The 22,335-nt window shown below is 38.9% G+C and overlaps 1 protein-coding gene across 4 annotated transcripts in view; it reads right to left on the bottom strand.

Annotated features, from left to right (window-relative positions):
• Nucleotides 1-22,335, bottom strand: part of egfra (epidermal growth factor receptor a (erythroblastic leukemia viral (v-erb-b) oncogene homolog, avian)) — a 283,288-nt gene that overhangs the window by 230,624 nt on the left and 30,329 nt on the right. The gene's annotated exons all lie outside the window — the stretch shown is intronic.

Genomic DNA, 22,335 nt, shown 5'->3' with positions numbered 1-22,335 from the left:
GCATTTACATCCACCGTGATGAATTGCTTTCAGAGACTGATGATGAAACATATCAACTCCAGCCTGAGAAGTGGCTTGGATTCGCTCCAATTTGCCTGCCAGAGAAACAGGTCCACAGCAGATGCCTCCTTATTGGCTCTTAACTGAACCTGGAACATCTTGGGCAGTGAGGCTGCACACATCAGGATGTTCTTCACTGACTATAGCTCGGCATTCTATAGTATCATCCCCCCAAAACCAATACCTCCTTGTGCAACTGGATCCTCGATTTCCCCACTTGCAGACCCCAGTCAGCTTGGATCGGCAAGAACATCTCCTCCACAATCTCCATCAGCACAGGTGCACCACAAGGCTGTGTGCTTAGCCCCCTGCTCCACTCACTTTACACACATGACTGTGAGGCTGATCACAGCTCCAATGCCAGATTTAAGTTTTCTGATGACACCACTATTGCTGAATCTAAGGTGGTGATGAATCAGCATACAAGAGGGAGACTGAAAATCTGGCCGAGTGGTGCCACAGCAACGACTCTTAGTCAATGTCAGCAAGACCAAGGAGCTGATCATTGACTTCAGGAGGAGGAAACTGAAGGTCCATGAGCTCGTCCTTATTGGAGGATCAGCGTTGGAGAGAGTCAGCACTTTAAAGTCCTCGGTGTTATTATTTCAGAGGATCTGTCCTGAGTCCAGCGCATAAATGCCATTAAGAAAGCACAGCAACACCTCTACTTACTTAGAAGTTTGCATAGATTTGGCATATCATCTAAAACTTGTCATCTAAAGCATATGGACTTGTTGCATCATAGCCTAGTAAGGAAACACCAATGCCCTTGAACTGAAAGGCCTACAAAAAGTAGTGGATAAGTCCCAGTCCATTACTGGTAAAGCCCTCCCCACCAATGAGAACATCTCCATGGAGCGCTGTGATAAGAAAGCAGTATCCATCATCAAGGGCCCCCATCATTCAGGCCATGCTGTCTTCTCCATGCTGACATCAGGAAGGTTGTCCAGGAGGCTCAGGATCCATAACACCAAGTTCAGGAAGTTATTACCCCTCACCAACAAGCTCTACAGAAGGTACAAGTTCACTAAATTTCATTTGCTCCATCACTCAATTGGTGCCACAACCTATGGACTCACTTTCAAAGACTCTTCATCTCATGTTCTCAAAACTTACTGCTTATTTATTATTTCTTTTTCTTCTTTTATATTTTGCACATTGGTTGTTTGCCCGTCCTGTTGGGTGCAGTCTTTCATTGATTCTGTTGTGTTTCTTGTACTTACTCTGAATGCCCACAAGAAAATAAATCTTAGGGATTTAATGGTGACATATGTACTTTGATAATTAATTTACTTTGAACTTTTACTGGCATGCTACCGTGCATAATTATTTCATTTTGAAGAGAAACAAATTAACATTTTAATACAGAATAAGGGAGAAACTTAATGTGTGGCATTTTAATGCAGAATATGGAAGAAATTTAACACATGAAATTAGAATATCCTGTATGATAACAAAGTTTCATCATCACTGGTCACACTTGAAATCATCCATAAGAAAATAAAACTAACAATACCATGAGTTCAACTAAATTTAAGCATTCCTGTTCACCTTTGAAGTGAGTAATTCGAGTGATGTTGTATTAATGAAACCTATGGGGCATCTGTGGTGCAATGGCGTATTCACTTGTCACTCTGATAACCAAGTCAAATTCATCAACTTTATTCAGCTATGGACATAAAGACAGTAGACCATAATCCATTTCCCTTTGAAACTATAACTTTAAAATATTACCTCACTGTTAGTCACTGTTCTCAACTGTCTGGCATTGCTTGTTGGTTTCAGAAATGGGGCAGAATGAGTCAGTTAGCTGGTTTCCTACTGTTCACTTATTGTCAATACACACTCTAAGTGGCATCAATAATTTCTTTACACTTTTTAAATATCCACTTGGCAGAAAAACTTTACAAGTTTGTTTGACAGGCTAGACTTTGCAGTACTAGACTCTTTGACAGGCAAGTCAAATATCAAAACTGTGAAGCCAACAGCTAAAATGAGGGGCTGATGTTTCTTCCCCCCCACTGAAAAAAATACTTATTGATCAAGTAACAGAAGCTCTTTGCCTGTGGAAACTGGTTCTTTGCTGTTGTTAAGCACTTTAGAGGCAGTATTTTTACTGATCTCTTGCTCTATTCTTTAGTTTGAGTAGTCATGACTATGAGTCTGATACTGAACAACAGATTGATAACGTGGCATTTTCTTTCTTTCATAGTGGAGTGACCATCCGGTGAGTAACTCAGTTAATATTGCAGAATGTACCACTACTAATTCCTTTGAGGCACACAGGGTTACAAGTTTTGGATCACAAAAAAAGTAGCTTTTCCTTTTCTCCTGCTTTTTTTGTAAATGCAAGCATATGTTGATCATAGAAGAAAACTGGCTCAAAGTCCAGGGTGTTACAGGAAATTATAATCATCTAATTCTGCTTACCAAATACAGTAAAAGAAACAGGAACACGATTTATGATCTAGTGCTTTCCCGGTGAATATGATGAATAAACTCTTCTCGAGCTTCCGGCCAGGTACAGATATCAATTTTAACCAACTTTTCAATGACAAAACAATGAAGATGGCAGAGTTTGTCATCCAAATGTTGGTTGTAATCGATATCTGTACCCGGCTGGAAGTCCAAGAAGAGTTTATTGATGAATATGACTTGTTTCTGACCTCCCCTCCGCAACAACTGAAAATATTTTACATCAAAGTTAACTTAAGTCTAGTCACTGTCAGCACTAGTCTGCATACAAGAACCCACAAATTGCAATAAGATAATCAAAGCCTATGGCGATGTTGGTTGAAACACTAACATTTGCCCAAAGGCCAAGTGAACTCCTCTCTTGCGAAAGTCCCACAAAATCAAAGAGACAACACCTCCTACAGTGCAGCAGTATTCCTTTAAACTGCAGCTGGAGCAACAGCTGAGATTGTTTTCAAGTCCCCACAGTGGGACTTGAACCCATAAACTTCCGACTCAAAAGGCACGAGTTCAGTAGTGACGGAATCACCTCTGACAGATTAAAGGAAGAGTTATTGTGCTTATTCTGAATGCGTCAATGTAATGAAGTTATTGCAGGTTTACTGCAAAACTCATCCACCCATTTTAAGTAGAATATTAAACTGGATTGGAGTGTATGTAATGTTTCATAATAACTATTTCACAATCAGACAAGTGTACACCAGCACACCGATTTAAGTGAACACAATTCATCCAATGCTACTGCAAAGGAATAACACACAAGATGCTTCAGGAATTCTGGATCAGGCATATCTATGGAGGGAAGTGGACAGTCGACGATTCGACTTGAGTATGTTCTTCCAGTAATTGTGCAAGTTTCCTTCGGGAGATCTGGTTTCCTCCCACATCCCAAAGACGTATAGGCCAGGGTTAGTAATGTGTGGGCGTGCTATGTTGCACTGGAAGCACGGTGACACTTGTGGGCTACTCCCAGCACATCTTTGGACTGCGTTGATCAATGATACAGATGACGCACATCACTGTGTGCTTTGATGTGACAAATAAAGCTAATCTTTAATCTGGTTCAGATGAAAAGGGAGCATGTAAATACACATTGGCAGTGGACCAATGGACTCAGAGGATAGGGTCAAGGAGGGTAAATGCTGCACAAGAGCATTGCTTGGACAAAAGACGAGGAGCTTAAATTAAACACTGCCTAGGGAGAAATGGAACATCAATATAAATTACAAAAGAAAGGGAGATGCTGGGCAGCTGAGAAGGAAACTTTGTGGAACAGTTGGGGTCTGAAGGAATATATTGGAACAGGATAGTGTGTTTAGATTACAAGTTAAAGGCAACAACTTTGACATAAATAGGATGGCAAGAACTGGTGATTTTTTTAAAAAAAGGGGCATGGTTGTTAGTTGTTATACTTGTAGGCAAATGATTTCAAGTTGAAATGCAATATTTTTAAGTGGGCTCCGTCTAGTTCTTAAAGATTTAGAAGGCCAGCAAGGTCTTCTCTGAACTGGCCAGCAAAATGATTATCAAAATACAAGGTATGAGCTTATGCTAGACTACGTTAACAATCATTGCGTTCCCTGGGAAAAAAAGGTTAAAAAGGTATTATGATGATTTCAAGGAATCAGTATGATAAAAAGGGAAACCTCCGATTGGAGTGTGGCCTCATTCCAATTTATCAGCTTGGGTCCCCTCGTTTTAGCATCCTGCTGAAAGAGAGAGCGGTGAATGAACTCAAGAAATTTCTCCCACAAAAAGTAACGCATCCAGGATAACTAATGGTTTTAAATATTAGAATGAAATCATATTATCTGCTTCTCTCAAATGAATGGAATAAAAACCCTAATCACAAGAGTTTTGCAACATTATGCCCACTAAAATTTACATTTTTTTTGTTCCAAATTGTGTTCTTTCTTGCAAAACCTGTTTTTTTCCCTACTTGTTAATGATGTGTATGAGGCCACTGCACCAGTGCACGCATCACAATAAACTCAATCTTGACTCTGAAATGCAGTGATCAACAGTGATCTCAGTAAGGCTACATCCACACTATGCCGGATAAATCCGTAACCGAAGCTTTTTCTCTTCGCTTTTACCCTCCGTCCACACTAAAACGGCGTTTTCATCCCCCAAAACCAGAACTTTTCAGAAACGCTTTTCAGAGTATGTATTTTTGAAAACGCTGCTCGGGCAGATCAGTGTGGACGGGGTAACCGGAGACTTTTGAAAACGCTGGCAGATGGCAGAGTGCTATTTCATTGTTTTCTTGAACGCAACCTAACAATTTCAGAACAGACGGCAACGAGACTGAAGCCAGAAGAGTTAGAAATGTACTCACCAAATACTTCAACCCATAACTTACTGAACAAATAAGTATACTGTACTCACTTTACCCTGTTTTCTGTCCTTGCTTGTATGAAGGTGGTTTACCTATTTATGCAAGTACTTCTCTGACAATAGATGTGTAACAGCCGAATGTAACATTGTATGGAGATACAAGATAACACTGATGCAGACATGTTTTATACATTTAACAAGGTGCTTTATTAATGCAACAGAGTTCGTCAGTTTTTCAATGTTCGTCGTCAGCCGGGTCAATCTGTCCATGAACTCCCTGTCGGTTGCCTCCGTACGCTCCAGTATTTGTTTTTTTTTAGTTTTAAGTTTTCCTGTGCGAGAGCCAACAGCTGTCCGTCGTTTTAAGTTTCTCTAGTCTGTAACTACACAAACGTGCACTTTTACAGTGAGATTCGACACCAAACATGTCGCTTGTTTTCGGTAGATGTGTCCTGCACATGCGCAGCAGGAGGAGATTTGCCGAAATCTCTGTTTCAGTGTGGATAGAGATACTTTCAAAAATGCATAGTGTGGACGCCTATCGTTTTTACATGAAACCGGCGTTTTCAAAATTATTCGGTCTAGTGTGGATGTAGCCTCAATCAGACTTCCCACCTCAGAATAGGTTCAAAGGACTGAATGGTCTTCCTTTTTCTATGGAGATTAGGTACTTTTCTGAGCAAAGCCAATGTAAGAATAGAAAGTGAAGATAAACAAATGTCTAGCCTCAAATTATAAACAAATCAAAGTTAGGAATGCAAACTGCATACCAAAAAAATGGAGAGCATTCAGAGATTCATGCCCTCACAGGCAAGGCAGCACTGCCAAGATTGGAAGACTGCAACAATGGAAGCATAAAATGATAAATGAGCAGCTAACTCAAGTCTACGTCTGATTTCAATTGTTTTCCTGGAACACTCAAGGGAATAAACAAACTTTCAGAAGATTAAAGCATACCTATTATATTATTATTAAATTCAATAATCCTTCAGAAAGGATAAGACAAGGGAACTCGAACCACTGCTCAGAGGGTTCAGAAGAGGAGAGAGTGAGGATATCTCTGAGGATCTAACCTGGTCCCAACAGCTACAATATAAAAGGCGGCAAGACAGCAGCGAGATATCAATTGGAGTTTGAGGAGATTTGGTTTATCACCTAAAACTCCCAAACTTCTACAGATGTACCATGGAGAACATTCTGATTGGCTGCATCTCCGTCTGGCACTGGAGGGCTACTGCACAGGATCGAAGCAAGCTGAAGAGAGTGGCAAAATTAGTCAGCTCCATCATTGGTACTGGCCTCCATATCTTCAAGACATCTTCAAGGAGTGGTGCCTCAGAAAGGTGGTGACCATTATGGACCCTCATCATCCAGGACTTGCCCTCTTCTCATTTTTACCACCAGGAAGGAGGTACAGAAGCCTGAAGGCACACACAGTGATACAGCTTCTTCCCCTCTGCCATCCGATTTCTAAATGGACATTGAACCCTCTTTGCACTACTTATTTTAACATAACTTAGTAATATACATATATATTTAGTGTAATTGATGTATTTTTTCTATATTTATCATGTATTGCTTGTACTGCTGCCACAAAGTTAACAAGTTTCACGACATATGCTGGTGATATTAAATCCGATTCTGAAGATACTCTGTACTACTGGCTCGATACTCTGGTTAACAGAAGCTGAACATTCTTAGTGCTTTGACTAATTAATCAGAATTTTATTAAATTTCCCTGGAAATAATGAGGAAAATTTATTAACCACGCTGCAGTTAAAGTTCTTTAATAAAACATGTACTGTTAATTAGTATTGCTATAGGCAGCACCAAAATATACTGATATCATTATGTTAGCTAAAGTTCAAAGATCAAACCTCAAAGTAAATTTATTATCAAAGTACATACACGTCACAAATACAACCCTGAAATTCATTTTCTAGTGGGCATACTTAATAAACCCATAATAGAATCAATGAACGACCGCACCAACTTGGGCATTCTACCAGTGTGCAAAAAACAAACTGTGCATATACACAAAAAAATAACAAATAAATAAGCAATAAATATTGAGAATATGAGATGAAGAGCCCTTGAAAGTGAATCCATAGGTTGTGGGAACATTTCAATGATGGGCAGTGAAGCTGAGTGAAGTTATCACCTTCAGTTCAAGAGCTTGATGGTTGAGGGATAATAACTATTCCTGAACCTGGTGGTGTTGAATCCTCAGGCTCCTGTATCTTCTTCCTGATGGCAGCAGTGTGATGAGAGCATGACCTGGGCGGTGGGAGTCCCTAATGATGGATGCCGCTTTCCGGCGACAACACTCCATGTAGATGTTGGGAGGGCTTTACTCGTATCCACTATTATGTAGGATTTCAAACATTCAGATGATCAGCTACTGAAAAAAACAATGGACTTTGACTTCTGATCTGTATGCTAAAATGTTCTGCAAGTCTAGGAGGAAAAACAACTGCAAAGACAGTTCAGAAAGTTTGCACTGTGTAAAAATATTTCTATCTACTTGAACAAACAAATTTTGTGAGAACATTTCCAAATTATTTTTAGCAAAATTAATTCAAGCCTATAGCAATAAATAATCAAGTGAAGGGATACATTTTTCCTTTAGAAATTAACATTTGGAGGAACATCTCATGCAAAAAGGTCTTCAAGAGTCTACCTGGATTTAGCTCGCTGCAAGGATGCATTGGCAACAATTGGCTCCACCTTACATCAGTGACTACAATTTGAAAGAACTTGGAACTTTGAAATTGCAAAATCCACTATAATTAAACCTTGCTTTCATATCTTTCTTTAAAAAACCATACAACTTGAAGATATTTCAGTCTTGCTTTGTCACTATGCCATAATTTTTCCAGTATCACCATTTCCATATGCATCTGTCTTCTTAGCTCAAGTACTTTTATAGTAACCAACGAGTAGCTGAAAAGCATGACAAACTTAACAAACCAAACCAGATAATGTTTAATTCCTTAAAGCAATAATAGTAAATCAATTATAGGAAATTATTGTCACATTTCTGTCATAATTGATCCATATGTTCTATATTAGATAAAAACTCCACTGATAAAACTAGATCTTGTATGAATTATCTATCATCATAGTTATTATTAATGCTTCAGTTCTGAGATAGTCATTATTTCTCTTTCCTTAGATGATTCTATTATTGTAAATTTTACAGATGCTTTAGAATATTTAAACAATGTCCCCAGGAAATGAAGTCGATCAGTTACATCCAAATTATAAAGCAGAACTAGTTGGTGTAGCATTTTTTTGAAAAACTGTGACTGGGTCACTCAGAAGATGGATACAAATATCAAACACTGAAGATTTGACTTCAATGATGTGATGGTACATCTGGCACTTTGGCCTCTCGTGCAGCACTTGAGGGAGGCAAGGATAGGCTGGATGAAACAGAAACTAATTTCAAACATTTACGTAATGAGAGCTAACCAATATAAATTGGCCAATTCGCATGGAAAGAAAAACTATCATTCTTCTACAGCATGATTTGCAGTGATTGTGGCAAGTATTCAAAATATTGCAAGGTAATTCCATATTTTTCAATATTCTCAGATCTTTGGCTCAACTTTCCCAGTATCTAAACACAAGTTTTGCATATTTTTTTTGTTAAAATCACCTGGTACAAACAAGAGAGGAAATCTTTTAAAAACGTGTGCATCTTTTAGAAAAGAGATGCCTTTAAGATAAAGATAACAGGAAAGTATAAATAGTCTTTGTTCATGTTTCATTTTGAGTACAATACTTTATTCTGAGTTATTGGTGAAATAAAGGGAGGGGAAAATCAATGGTAGCTTTCAATTTAACAGCTACCCCAAATATAAACTGTCCACAAATCTGCATCAGCGTGTATGGAACAATTCTATGACACCAAGCAAAATTATTTGACACTTTGGCTTTAGGCTACCTTCTAATTCCAGTGTTAAATTGTGGTAAATAAAGAATTATTGATTGTCCCATGGCATTAAGCAACCATCTGTTATTGTTTAATCAATACTGAAGAATAACACACAGTGCACTGTCATCATGGGTTTCACAGATCAAAGCACTACAGTGTCTGTCTGAAAGACCTGCACAAAGGCAGCCCATTGCCCATTTCAATGCACCAACATCCACCCTATTTGTTACTCAAATTAGACAAGCGTTTCAGCGTGAGAATTGATCTTATCAAGTCCAGTGATTCAGCTTCTGCACATTTATTACTCCAATTTTTGTCTTTAATGTTCTGCAGCAAGATCACAAACAAGTGATTCGATCATGTATGCCAAAACAAAATTGTAACCATTTCCATTAAGTAACTGTGAGCTTAAAATCAGGTGCAAGCTTTCTTTGCTATATTACTTCTGAATTAGGAAGTCAAGCAACAAGGACACCAAAGAGACTCTGACAGACAGATGGATGTTAGAGAAATTGAGCATTTTGGGCCACGTAGAAGGGAACAGTAGGCCTGCTCCCAGAGTGTGTTTATATTGGTCAGCACATTGTCGTGGGCTAAAGAGCCCGCACTCTGTGTCCTGTTCTATATTCTATTCTGTTAAATAACAGACTGACATTAAAGTACAGGGGAAATGATGCAGTGCTCGCTGGAACAACCATTACACAGTCGTCTTAGTCAAGTGCATCTTCAAAATACGAGGAAATTTAGCTGAAAAGCTGGAAGTGCCTGACAAAGATTCCTACCTCAACCAAAATCAAAGTTATCTGATCATTCAGTCAGTTTATAATATGTTCGTGCTGTGCGCTAAACAGCTGCCCTAATTAGATTCACAATAATTGCATAAAATAATCGCTTGACTTAAGGTGCCTTTGAATATTTTAAGGACATACAGAAAATTATTGAAATCCAACCCACCTTGATCTCCCACCTTCAGTACTCCAGAGAAGGACAAATCAGACAAAAATTTGTTTAGACCCTTACATTTGGGGAGCTGGCTGTATGTTCAGGTGTGGAGAAAAAGTAGTTTTTTTAAAAAAAAGTGACTTTTTTTTAAAAAAAGGAAATGGTTGGGGGAAAAATGACAGAAGACTAAGCATAACCCTAACCAAGGAGAAAGTTCCACAGACTTGCAGCTGCAGGACTGAAACCAGTGGTATGAGAAACAAGCATTAAAAAAAGAGGGAGTTCTGAGGACTGTGCGGCCAGTGGCGTGGAGGACATGAAGACATACAGATATGGAGATGAGATTTTAAGATCCAGTCAGTAAATCATCAGAGACAAAATGTCATCCAGAATGATTGGAATGATGGCAATTTTAGGAAGGAGCACATGAACAACAGAATTTAGAAGAGCTGATGTTTATAGGAGCCTGGATGTTAACAGGCTGATCCAAAGAGCATATGACACTCAAGTCTAAGAGGTGACAAACGCATGGCTAAGAGTTGCATTTGAAGGATGCATGTCTGATAATTCCTGGTATGCAGTGATAAACATGCTACAAAATAGGACAAACACACCACAGTTCAATGTATTCAGTCTCCAATATCAGTTCTATTGATATCAATATATATTGCAGCCTATTCTGCTGACTGGGGATGAATTTCCTGCCAAAGCTTTTCTCCCCTGCCGTGAGAAGGCTCAGCTTGCAATCAAACCAGATGCAAGACTTCCACCCAAGTGGGTGGAGAAGGGAAAATCTGGGAGCTGATGAGGCTCAGAAAGTGTTAGGGGGCCTGATGACAACAGCATTCACCTTGCAAGCATGGCACATACTGGAAATGGGAAAGCTTGTGGAGGAAGGGATAGGTGTGGCGTCCGGATTTTTGGCCGAGACGGGTACGGAGTGTGTAGAACATGCTTGCGCATGCTGCCCCTCATCTTTGGGTGAAGTTTTGACCAACCAGCAGATGTATAACCTTCTCCACCCCACCATCCTCATAGCTTTTCAAATTAACACACTAGCAAAGCACAATTTATCTTAAATTATGTAACAAATGGTAGTTAATGAGGCACAATTGTTTCCTAGCAACTGACATGGCACCGTTTCAATTAAACCGAGACAGCTGCTCTAGAAGTACAATTTCTGGAACATCTGGCCTGAAAACTTCCTAAACTACAAACGGATACATGCATCTAGCAGATCACTCCAACACCTATCACTAAATATTTGTCTTTTGTTGAGATATCGCAGACCTCCATGACTCTCAACATAGCAAGCATAAATGGAAGTTGCTCTAAAACAACAGATACTGCCAAACTGAGAGTGCGCATTGAATGCAATATACTGTATACCTATCTGAATCTGACTGCACAGTAAAAGAATGCAAATCAATCACTGACTGACATTTTAATCAAGGGCACGGTTAGACTCACATTTCGGACTCCTATGTCTTCTTTTTAAGTTGGCTAATGTTTTGCAGATACAAAACTTAACAATGGCTGGTGACCCGCTTTCAATTTGGATATCTCCGTGTGTCAGCTTCCGAAGAAATTTAGTTAATGGAAAAAGCAATCTCATCTAATAGGCAATCATCCTATCTTTCATATCTTTACCACTTGTCTGAGACATTCCCAGTGATCACTTACTGGAATACCTGCATTTTGACAGATGAAGTCATGCCTAAAAAAAATGCCTAGAGAAACAGACACTGAACTAAGTCACATTACTGAATGTCTGATATTCAGAGACATTTGAAAACATTTCAGAACTATTACAAATATGTGGATTATTAAACTGCTTTTAAAAATCAAAAACAAGTACTTCAATAACATGGAAGCATTTATAAACAATTGGAATGTTTAAAAGAACCAGAACAATTAAAAAGAAAGTTAACTGCATCTAATCTTAGGTCTTTGCAGCCAATATTCTCTATTCATTGAGTTCGAAATCAAGAGATCTATGTTCAGGAAGATTCCCCAATGAATTCTGGTGAACTTTGTGTTCCACCGTTTGGACTGCAACCAGACTAACTCTGATGAACTTCTGCCAGGTTTAGAACTTCCAGATTTGCATGTGAATATGCAGTCATCCCTAACCTTGTGGCAATTCTGTGGTAAAAAGCCAGCAATAGCTCATGGAACGGTTACATTTGTCCACAAAATTCAGGCCATTATTTTCTAAACCTTTATATATTGAAATATTTATCTGAGGGAATTACAATTCCAAAAGATATTTTTAAAGCGACACTGACCATTAATTGTGTTTTAATATACCATTAAATGTATGCACTTAAGGAAACACAGGCATAACATAGATTTCTTTCAATAAGTAGCAAATACTTGAATGTATAAAGATTAGAGATTTCTGGAAACAGTTGAAGCATACCCCTTTCTGTGAAGCAGCTGAGAATAGCAGGCAATAATTTCTGCTGTTAACTGCCCCCATTATATTCCAGATTGGTTTCAGAGTGACACTGCCAATTTTTTTTATTAATTCACCTGTAAATGCTTATCTTCTATTAATCACTCAATGTTTCTGCATTAGCAAATGCTACATTAATTTGTACTACCATCACCAACTGCAGCTGCGCTATTGGTAGCGGTGGGAGAGAGTTAACGGTTTCTGAAACCAAAACCCTGAATTTTGTGTAAATAACCCAGGGGTCACAAAAGATGATGGTAACTCCAAGCTACAGTCAACTTTCACGAAATCAAACTATTCACAGTGTCCCGTTAATAGTATTGGTCTTGCACAATAACTTCTTTGTTACTACGGCAACTGAAGTTTCTTATGAAGTGAATTGAAGTGGCTGCTTGCCTCACTGCAATCAGTTAGGAAAAAAATGGTCTTTCACAACACAGCAGGAACGAATGCAACCCTGCCAATGTGACTATACCAGGCCTTTTGCGCTGCTACTGGAAAAGGAAAATAAAAGTGAATGTGCTAGTTAAATTACTGGGTGACAAGCTCAGTCGATATGTTTTCCCCCCTCAATTCAGACTGCTTTCAGGCAATTCAATACACAGACAACATCCAAAAAAAAAGCAGTTCAAGTTATCTAATATGCACAGAATACAGCCACTTTATGACACAGTAAGGGATGGTATTAGTGTACAAAAACAATTTGTGAATGCTAAGAGGTGCTTATGCCTACTTCACCAATGGCAAGGCAGCTGTAGACGGTCTGGGGTAAAGCTTCTTAGTAAGAATGAAATTCTACTTGCTTATAAACAGAGGAGAGATGATAAAATAGAAATCTTATATGCAGCAAGATGCCTGCAGGCTACATGTAATGTTCAGTATGATTTTTCTAAAAATTATCTATTTAATTGGAAAATATACAATAAATGGAACATTCTTTTAATTGGATTATTTGCATTAAGGATTAAATGTTGATGAAATGCACTAACTTCTCATTAAATGCACTATCATATTTTGCATAAATGTTAAATTTAAGTGTGCCAGTTGAGACAGGCATGTAGAATTTTTATTTGGTGGCAAAAAAGTGGCTTTAAAACCACCCTCCCCATTCTTGCTTATAATTTCAGACAATATTCAAGCACTTTACTGAAATACGATTGTAATATTCATTCATGGAGTGGACATTTGTCCTCAGTCTCTTGAGCTACCTGCACATTATACTCAAATGCCAACTCAAAAAAGAAGTCTGAAATTATTTTAAAGGAGCTGAATTTCAGAAGCAGAAAGTAATGGTCCGTAACTACTATTGCATATTCACTACATGAGATCAAGAAGAAATCGCTGCCTCTGATGGATATGCCTTTCAGCTGCTCCATTTAAATGAAATCTTCAGATCTGAATACAAGATCCCAGAGCACTACTTTTTTTTAAAAAAAAATAAGGGAAATTGAACTAGGAATTTAAGCAAATACCTCCTCAAAATCATCATTAAAAAATCTTTGAATTTGCTTATGGTTTGTGAAATGTCACTGCGAGCAAACTGAATGCCGTAATTCTTTGCAACACATCAAATAACTAACTGCATTAAACTACAGAAATCCTAATAATCTAGCACATAACCTTAATCTTGACTCCTAAACCTTTGCTTAATTAATTTAAACTCTTATTTCAGATGGGTGGTAAGTGCCACAGTAAACTGTGTCAGGTTACGCTTGAATGTTAGAGAACATCTGTGTAGTGGGTATACGGCACCGAATCATGCTGGCTTCAGCTGACTCACCTGGTAAAATACTGATTCAATCAATGCTAATTATACAGTACAAACCTAAATTAATTTACAGAAAACTACAGCTTTCATACAAAGTTTTAATGTTTATGATCTGCCACTTGTTACATTTACACTGTTTAAACCCTTTCTAAAAGGTATTAAGATTTAAGAAAACGACAAGATTACAAACAGTGACTTTGTATATTGGGGGGGGGGGGAGGGGAGCAGGGGCAGAAAATGGAAGCCACACAGACAGTGTCACAAACACAAACAGAATTAAGGTCACACCTTGATAACACTTTTGTGTATACAATCTCATTATAAATGCTTCACCTCCCAATTCATTATTCTATGGAAGTCTTATAAAACTAATAAACTTTACTCTCATATACTAAATAATAATTCAAATTACCTATTAACCCAAACTTTAATGATGTTCCTGAATTAACTTAAAAGTGTGGAATAAATATTACCTGATTCAGTATATAAATGGGTAAATTTGAATGTAATTGTGATAGCATGTTCTAGCCAATAGAAAATACCAAAATCTATAATGAATAATCCCTTTCTTTGAAAGTTTGCCTAATTATCAAATACTCAAGTCGTTTCTTTACCAAGAGAGCACCAAAAGATAGACCCAAGACAACCTACAGTAGCTTTGATTCTCTTCTTGTCCTGCCTTGAGGATGTTTCTTAATGAGGTAAGCTGCTTCCCCAAGACCCAAGCTGGAAGGAGTGAGAGAAGAAACTAAGAACACTACGATCAAATTATTAAACAAAACCATTTGCCAGAGGCAATTGATGAAACTTTCAAATCACTGCATACATGCAATTGGCCTTACAGTTCACACAAGAAAAGCAAATAGCACAACTACGGCACTAAATTTCCACTCCTGGTGTGGTATGGACAAGCATGAGGAAATCTGCAGATGCTGGAAATTCAAAGCAACACACACAAAATGCTGGAGGAACTTAGCAGGCCAGGCAGCGTCTACAGAAAAGAGTAAACAGTAGCTGTTTTGGGCTGAGACCCTTCATCAGGACCAGTGTGGTACGTGTTGATGGTGATTTGCCAGTAAATATTAAACACTGGCTTCTTGAAAGCTGATGCTGGAAAAATGTTATGCATGCTGTGTGGAAATGTGCACAGATATGCCTGGGCTAATTTCCTAAGGGGTCAAATTCACCCAAATATGATTGTCAGTGGTATCAAATTCTGGTTAAATTGTTTTCATGTTCATGTTAGGGATGCAAATTGGCATTAATAGATCTAATTTCAGATAGCAGTATCAACAAATTTGAAACTATATTTCCAAGCTATTCTTTTTAACTAATTATCTTCAGAAATTTCTCAGTATTTGTCATATCTCAGTATCTCTTTATAATTCAAAAGCAGTAATTCAGCACAGAACATAGGCGTTTATATCTAAGTAGAAGTACGTGGAGAGATTTGCACAAGCTGAATAATAGCATTTAGCATTCTTCAGAAAACCGTTGCACTGGTTACTAATCCTCTTGCCCTCATGTACACCAATTAGAATCACAAAATGATTAATGAGCCAAATTTTTAAAAATGTGACTCAAAACAATTAATTTTCCACAACCCCTTAGGGTGCCACGCAAGAAATTGAATGTAACCTGCCATAGGTGTCTGAATTATATACCCTAGTAAAAGTTGAATGAAACTGGAAGTAGGAGCTTCCAGAAACTGTTTTCCACTCCTGAGTGATTCCTAGGACGGTCAGTTCTTTCCTTCTGTGATGATAGGGGCAAGGCAAGAACTGCAGGCAATTATTAGCAGGAACAGCACCAGGCTGCATGCAGCTGCAAGTTGAGATTGGCTCAAATTTCACATTTATCGTAAAGTACACTATTACAGACAAATCACACCTACAACTGTAAACTGAAAAATCTGTGTCTGATCTGTATTTTCCATCAATGCAAATTCAGTGAGAAACTCAATATTCAAACAAAAGGAAGGGTAACAATTTGGACTGATTGTGTCGGATGTTCATGGGAAGTGAACAAGGTTGGAACACTACCTTTCAATTATCATGAATTTCCTTCATTACACTTAAGCAACCTCTCTGACACTAAAAGTTAGTAGCTTTTCAGTTGTTTATGAGGCTCCTAGTATTGGCTTTATGGGCAAAGGGAGAGAAAAACCAACAGAATAGGGTAAACCCTTTCTAACAAACAAATTGAATATTTTAATGATAGGGGAATCAACAGAGTAAAAAGGAAATGTCACTGGAATCTATTTATAGGGGGCAGACTTCCATTAACTGTCCTTGAAATGTGGTTTAGGACACAATTTTCCTCTGAAGGATGGTGTCTAGCCATTGATAAAATGCAAAACCCTGAGAGCTTATCCCCATGTAAGTGGCAGGCTGCATTATCAGAAAGGCTTTTTACACCCAGTGAGACTCCTCTCCCAGGAGCAACTGTCAATGTTATAACTTAGAGCAAACATTTGTAAAAGTCAATTCAAAAATCAATGATGTGTTAAAAATATTTTTAAAGAACTGATTGCTTTAAGACTAAAAATGCATATACTTATTAAAATAAGAATTTAAACTTCAGATAGATTTAGAGATGAGAAATACACTCTTCTACAAATAGCAGCTAAAATCTTTATCTTTCTTACATAAAAACCAGACAAAGGCTGCTGTGATTGACATTATGGCGCAGATACAAGTTGTCTGGTCCACAATTCTGTGCCAAACTAATGAAACTGATTATACCTAATTAAACTAATCCTTTCCGGCTCAACATCATGGTCCACATCTCTCCATTCTCTGTATTTTCAAGTGCTTATCTATTGATTTTCAAGACGGAATTGGATGCACATCAGCTCTGTCATGGTTTGCAGGGCATCACTTCCTACAAAGCAGACCCGAACATCATGAATGGTTGTGGTGCTTCACTCCCAGATGAGCTCAGCACTTTAATGCACACTTTGAAATGGAGAATAAAAGTACACCTGTGTGAATCCCTGCAGTATTTGGTGACACCGTGATCTGTCGCTGAGACCGATGTCAAGAGGGTGAACCTCACAAGGCGTCAGGCCCCAATGGTGTACTGGCAAGGCACTGAAAACCCGGGCCAACCAACTAGTGGCAATGTTCAAGGACATCTTCATTCTCTCACTGCTGCAGTAGGAGGTTCTGACCTGCTTCAAAAGGGCGCCAATGCCCGAGAGCAGAGCAAGTGTCTCAACGACTATTACCTAGTCACACTCACACCTACTGTGATAAGGTGCCCTGAGAGGTTGGTCACGGCCAGAATCCACTCTTGCCTAAGCACAGCTCCCGGAGCTGCTGCAATTTGCCTATTGCCACAATCATTCCACAGTGGATGCAATCTCACTGGTTCTCCATTTGGCTTTAGATCACCTGGACAATAGCAATACCTACATCAGGCTAAAGTTTACTGATGACAGCTCAGTGTTCAACACAATCATACCTTCAGTTCTAATGAACAAGCTCCAAACCCTGGGCCTCTGTTCCTCCCTCTACAACCGGATCTTTGATTTCTTCATCATGAAACCACAGTTAGTGCAGACTTAGCCAGCTCCTTCATAAGCACTCATGACCCAGCATCCAAGACACCTTCAAAAGGCGGCATCCATCATTAAGAAGTCCCATCATCTAGTACATGCCCTCTTCTCATTGCTACCATCAAGGAGCCTGCAGACACACATTCAGCATTTCAGGAACAGCTTCTTCTCCTTGATTATTAGGTTTCTGAATGACAATTTTTTTGCTCCTTCTTTGCACTACTTATTTAATTATCTTTTTTAAAAAAATAAAAATACACTAGATTCCAGTTAATTAGACCATTGGTTAATTTGGCAGCCGCTTATTTTAAACAACTCTTAATGAACAAAATTTAAATCGAGAAAATAACCAGGATTCCCTTCATTCATCTGGGACACCACGTCGATGAATTGGTTCGGGAAACTATTGCCGCAAAGTTTCTGACTAGCATCAGTTGTGTGCACTTGTGTGGCTGGTAGACATTATACAGTGCTTAGAGCAAACAATTCTTAAAATAGCATCAGTTGCATCGGCTTGTGTTATGTTATCATTTTGGGCAATGGATGTTGATTCAAAAAAAAGTGATTTTTGATCATTCTTGTTTTTTTTAAGATTTGGCTTGAAAAACAGTTCAGAGCCTTGCAAAGATGCCATGAGAAGATTTGACACTAGCTGAAAAAAGAATTACCCTACTGGACCAAATTAAAAGCCATAAACCCAATACCACTTATTGTCACCTGGCTGAGATGACTGGACTGCCAAAATCAACAACTGCACTCTTTGCACATCTACAAGACAGACTGTGAGAATGGGCATTATGTGAGGGACAACAGGGAACATCTCAAAAATGAAAGCATGTAGGGAAGGATCCATATGTTGAAGAGACCCTCGTGCTACTGTTTTCCATTGTAACTGGACATGGTACGCGTATCCGCAGGGCCAGTGTTTATAAAAACAAGTCAGAGGAGCTAGCTAAGCAGCTGGACATTAAAATTTTAAAGCAACGGATAGTTGTTTGCCCCGATGGAAATATTGGCACCACATTAAATTCAAGAATGTAAACAACAAGAAATATAGTGCTCATGCAGAAACAAGGAAATTTACAAAACTCCCAACTAGTTTCAGAAAATTTCTGCAGTGATGTATACAATGCCGATGAAACAGGCCCTTTTTAAAAAAAACAATCATGCCATGCCAATCAGTTCCCTTGGCAATAAACACTCAACACTATCAGGTTCAAAGAAAGCTATAGATCTCATTGTGGGCCCTCCAGCCCACAATGTTGTGCTGAACCAGCTAAAAAGCAAATCAAAAACACCCAGACACTAATCCATCTTACCCACACCATGTCCATCTCCCTCCATCTTCCTTACATCCATGTGCCTATCCAAACACCTTTTTAAAAAGTCATTGTAATTGCCCCTACCAGCATACCAGACAGCACATTCCAGCCACCCATGACTGAGTAAAAAAGAACTTGCCTCTCACATCCCCCTTGAACCTAACCCCGCTCACCTGCAATGCGTGCCTCTGGGCAACAGATACTCTTTTAAAATTCTATCTATGCCTCTCATAATCTTGTACATCTCTTATCAGGTCTCCTCTTATTGGAGTATAAAAGTTGAAATTGTTTGCTGTGTAACCAAAACTATGTAGTCAGCTTTGAACTTGCTATTTGCTAGAGAATGAAATCTTAAGAATGTAGAAGACAATGGTGTGTTAATGAGAGGTAGCTAAGAGATGTAGATTAGAACATGATTAAGTCAATGGGTAGAAACAATAGTGGCGGATGTACTTGTGATACGCAACTATAGACCGATTGGATATGCTAATGCAACTAAACCAGGAGATTGCTATAAAAAATGCTTTGTCCAAGGATTGGTGGGCAATCAGCGACTCGCTCAATGACTGTCTCAGCTTTGATTTGCAAATTAAAGTTTAATAATTCTTGAAGAATCTTCTGCGTCTCCTGGTCGTTTGTGGGGCACGAGAAGCCACGACAAAACTCTCAGCCTCCGGCACTCCAGAGAAAACAACCCAGATTTATCCAGATTCTCATGAGAGCACATGTCCTCTAAACCAGGCAGCATCCTGGTAAATCACTTCTGCACCCTCTCCAGTGTTTATAATGGGACGACCAGAACTGTATGCAATACTCCACATGTGACCTGAGTTTTATAAAGTTGAACCCAATGCCTAGACTAATAAAAGCAAGCATTCCATATGCCTTCTTAACCACCTTATCAACCTGTGTAGCCACTTTTAAGCAGCTATAAATTTGGTCCCAAGATCTCTCTGCTCAGCAACCTTGCTAAGGATCTTCTACTGTCTCTTTGCATTTATCCCACGAAGGAGCAACACCTCACATTTATCTGGGTTAAACTCCATCTGTATGGGTTCTCAGCCCATACCTACAACTGATGTATGTATACAGTCGGCCCTCCTTATCCGCGGATTCAACCAACGGCGGATCGGGAAAACCCGGAAGTTCTCTCTCCAGCACTCATTGTTTGAGCATGTACAGACTAATTTTTTCTTGTCATTATTCCCTAAACAATACAGTATAACAACTGTTTACATAGCATTTACAACATAGCATTTACATTGTATTAGGTATTATAAGTAATCTAGAAATGACTTAAAAGTACAGGCAGTCCCCGGGTTATGAACGAGTTCCGTTCCTGAGTCAGTCTTTAAGTCAGATTTGGAGTTGGAACAGGTACATCCGGTATTATTTAGTGTCAGTTAGTCAAAAGTTTTTCTTAGTATATAGTACATATTTTACCTTTCTATGCATATAAAACACTAAGAACTTAAGTATTTCAATAATTAAACCACTGCGTAGCTTAGTAATAACTGTAGCTTTCATCGGGGCAGGGCCTTTCACATGCTCCATTAAAATTGTTCCGATTGTTGACCGACTGTAGCCTAACACTTTTCTGATGACCGATGGCGTTTCACCTCTTTCTGATCACTTTATTACTTCCACCTTATTTTCAGTCGTGATCGAGATTATTTTCGTGAACAGAAACACTGCAGATTCAGAGCTGCGCTGCCAGGTCCTAATGTCCACTGCACTGAGACATGTTAAATGAAGTCCGGGGTTCCGCTGCGTCCTAAAGACCACCACACTGAGCCAGGTTAAATAAGGGACTTGAGCATCTATGTTTTTGGTATTCGCCGGGGGTGGGAGGGGGGCCCGGGATCAATCTCCTGCGGATAAGGAGGGCCGAATGTATCCCACTGTATTCATTGCAGTCTTCTATACTCTCTACAACTCCACCAACCTTGGTATCATCTGCAAATTTACTGAACCACCATCGACAATTTTATCAGAAACAGCAGAGCTCCCAGCACAGATCCCTGTGGAACTCCACTAATTACAGACCTCCAGCTGAAATAACTCCATTCAACCACTACTGTCTGCTATGTACAGGCCAATTCTGAATCCAGCCAATTTGCCGTGGATCCCATGCATCATAATCTTCTATATTAGCCTCCCATGAGTGACTTGCCAAACACCTTACTAAAATCCATGCAGACCACATCCACTGCCCTACCATCAATCATTCGTTACCTTTTCAAATAATTCACTTAATTTGGCAAGGCCTGACCTGCCATGCGCAGCCATGCTGGCTCTCCCTTATCAGGCCATAGCTTTTCAAATGCTCATGCATCCTATCCCTAAGCATTACCTCCAGCAATTTCCCTACACTGGATGAATTCCTCCATCGATAAATTTTAGGAACTAATACAGTTTTACAGTACTGTAGTAGTATTGCTAGTGTTCTGTTTTTCCTGTATTTCATTTAAATACACAATATGTTACTCAGTTAAACTGTAGTCTTTTTTTATACCTTTTTAAACTATTTCCATGAAACTTCAGCTAATTGTGGCAGCGGCTTAATTGGGCCAAAATATACTAGTCCCAATGTATCCCAATTAACTAGAACCCACTGTATATATAATTATTGTAATTTATAGTTTTTTATTGTTTTGTATTTTATTCTACTGCTTTCGCAAAAGAACAAATTTCATGACATATGCCAGTGATATGAAACCCAATTCAAATTCTGAACCTTTTAAATGCCTCTACCATTTCTGCTTTCACCACCACACCGAGCAGCACAATCCAGGGACCCATCAATCTATGTAAACAAAAACCTGCCCTGAATTTAGCCCCCCTCACATTAAATACTTGCCATTTAATAATAGACATTTGAATTCTGGGGAAAAATATAATGGGTATATATCTACACCCGTCATAATCTGATAAACTTCTATCAGATCACCTGCACTGCTCCAAAGGAAACAACACAAGTTTGACCAAACTCTTATTATAACAATGCCCCCTAATCTAAGCAAAATCTAGGTAAACCTCTTCTGCATCTTCTCTGAAGCATCCACACCCTTCTTATAAAGGGAAGGCCAGAAGTGTATGGAATTTTGCAGCTGGGGCCAAACCAGAGCTTTGTTAAATTGCAACATAACCTCATGGCTCTTAAACTCATTGCCTCAACTAACACAGGCAAGCATGCTATATGCCTTCTTTACCACCCTACAGTGTGTGTAACCACTTTCAAGGGACTATGGGCTTGTAGCCCAATATCCCTCTGCACATCACTGTTAACAGTCTTGCCATTAACTGTATACTTTCCCTTTAATTGTGATCTTACAACTGCAACACTTCGCACTTGTCCAGATTAAGCTTTGTTAGGTACATTTAGCTCTTTGTCTAACTTACTGGTAGAATAGGCTTGATGAGCTGAATAGCCTGATGTTTTGAGTTCTGTGTTTTCTTAACAAAATGTACAGA

Source organism: Hemitrygon akajei, chromosome 8 (genome assembly GCF_048418815.1).
Source record: "Hemitrygon akajei chromosome 8, sHemAka1.3, whole genome shotgun sequence".
In the NCBI taxonomy this organism is placed as follows: Eukaryota; Metazoa; Chordata; class Chondrichthyes; order Myliobatiformes; family Dasyatidae; genus Hemitrygon; species Hemitrygon akajei.
Note: the sequence above shows the minus strand (reverse complement) of the source record. Positions and strands in the feature narration are given on the sequence as shown.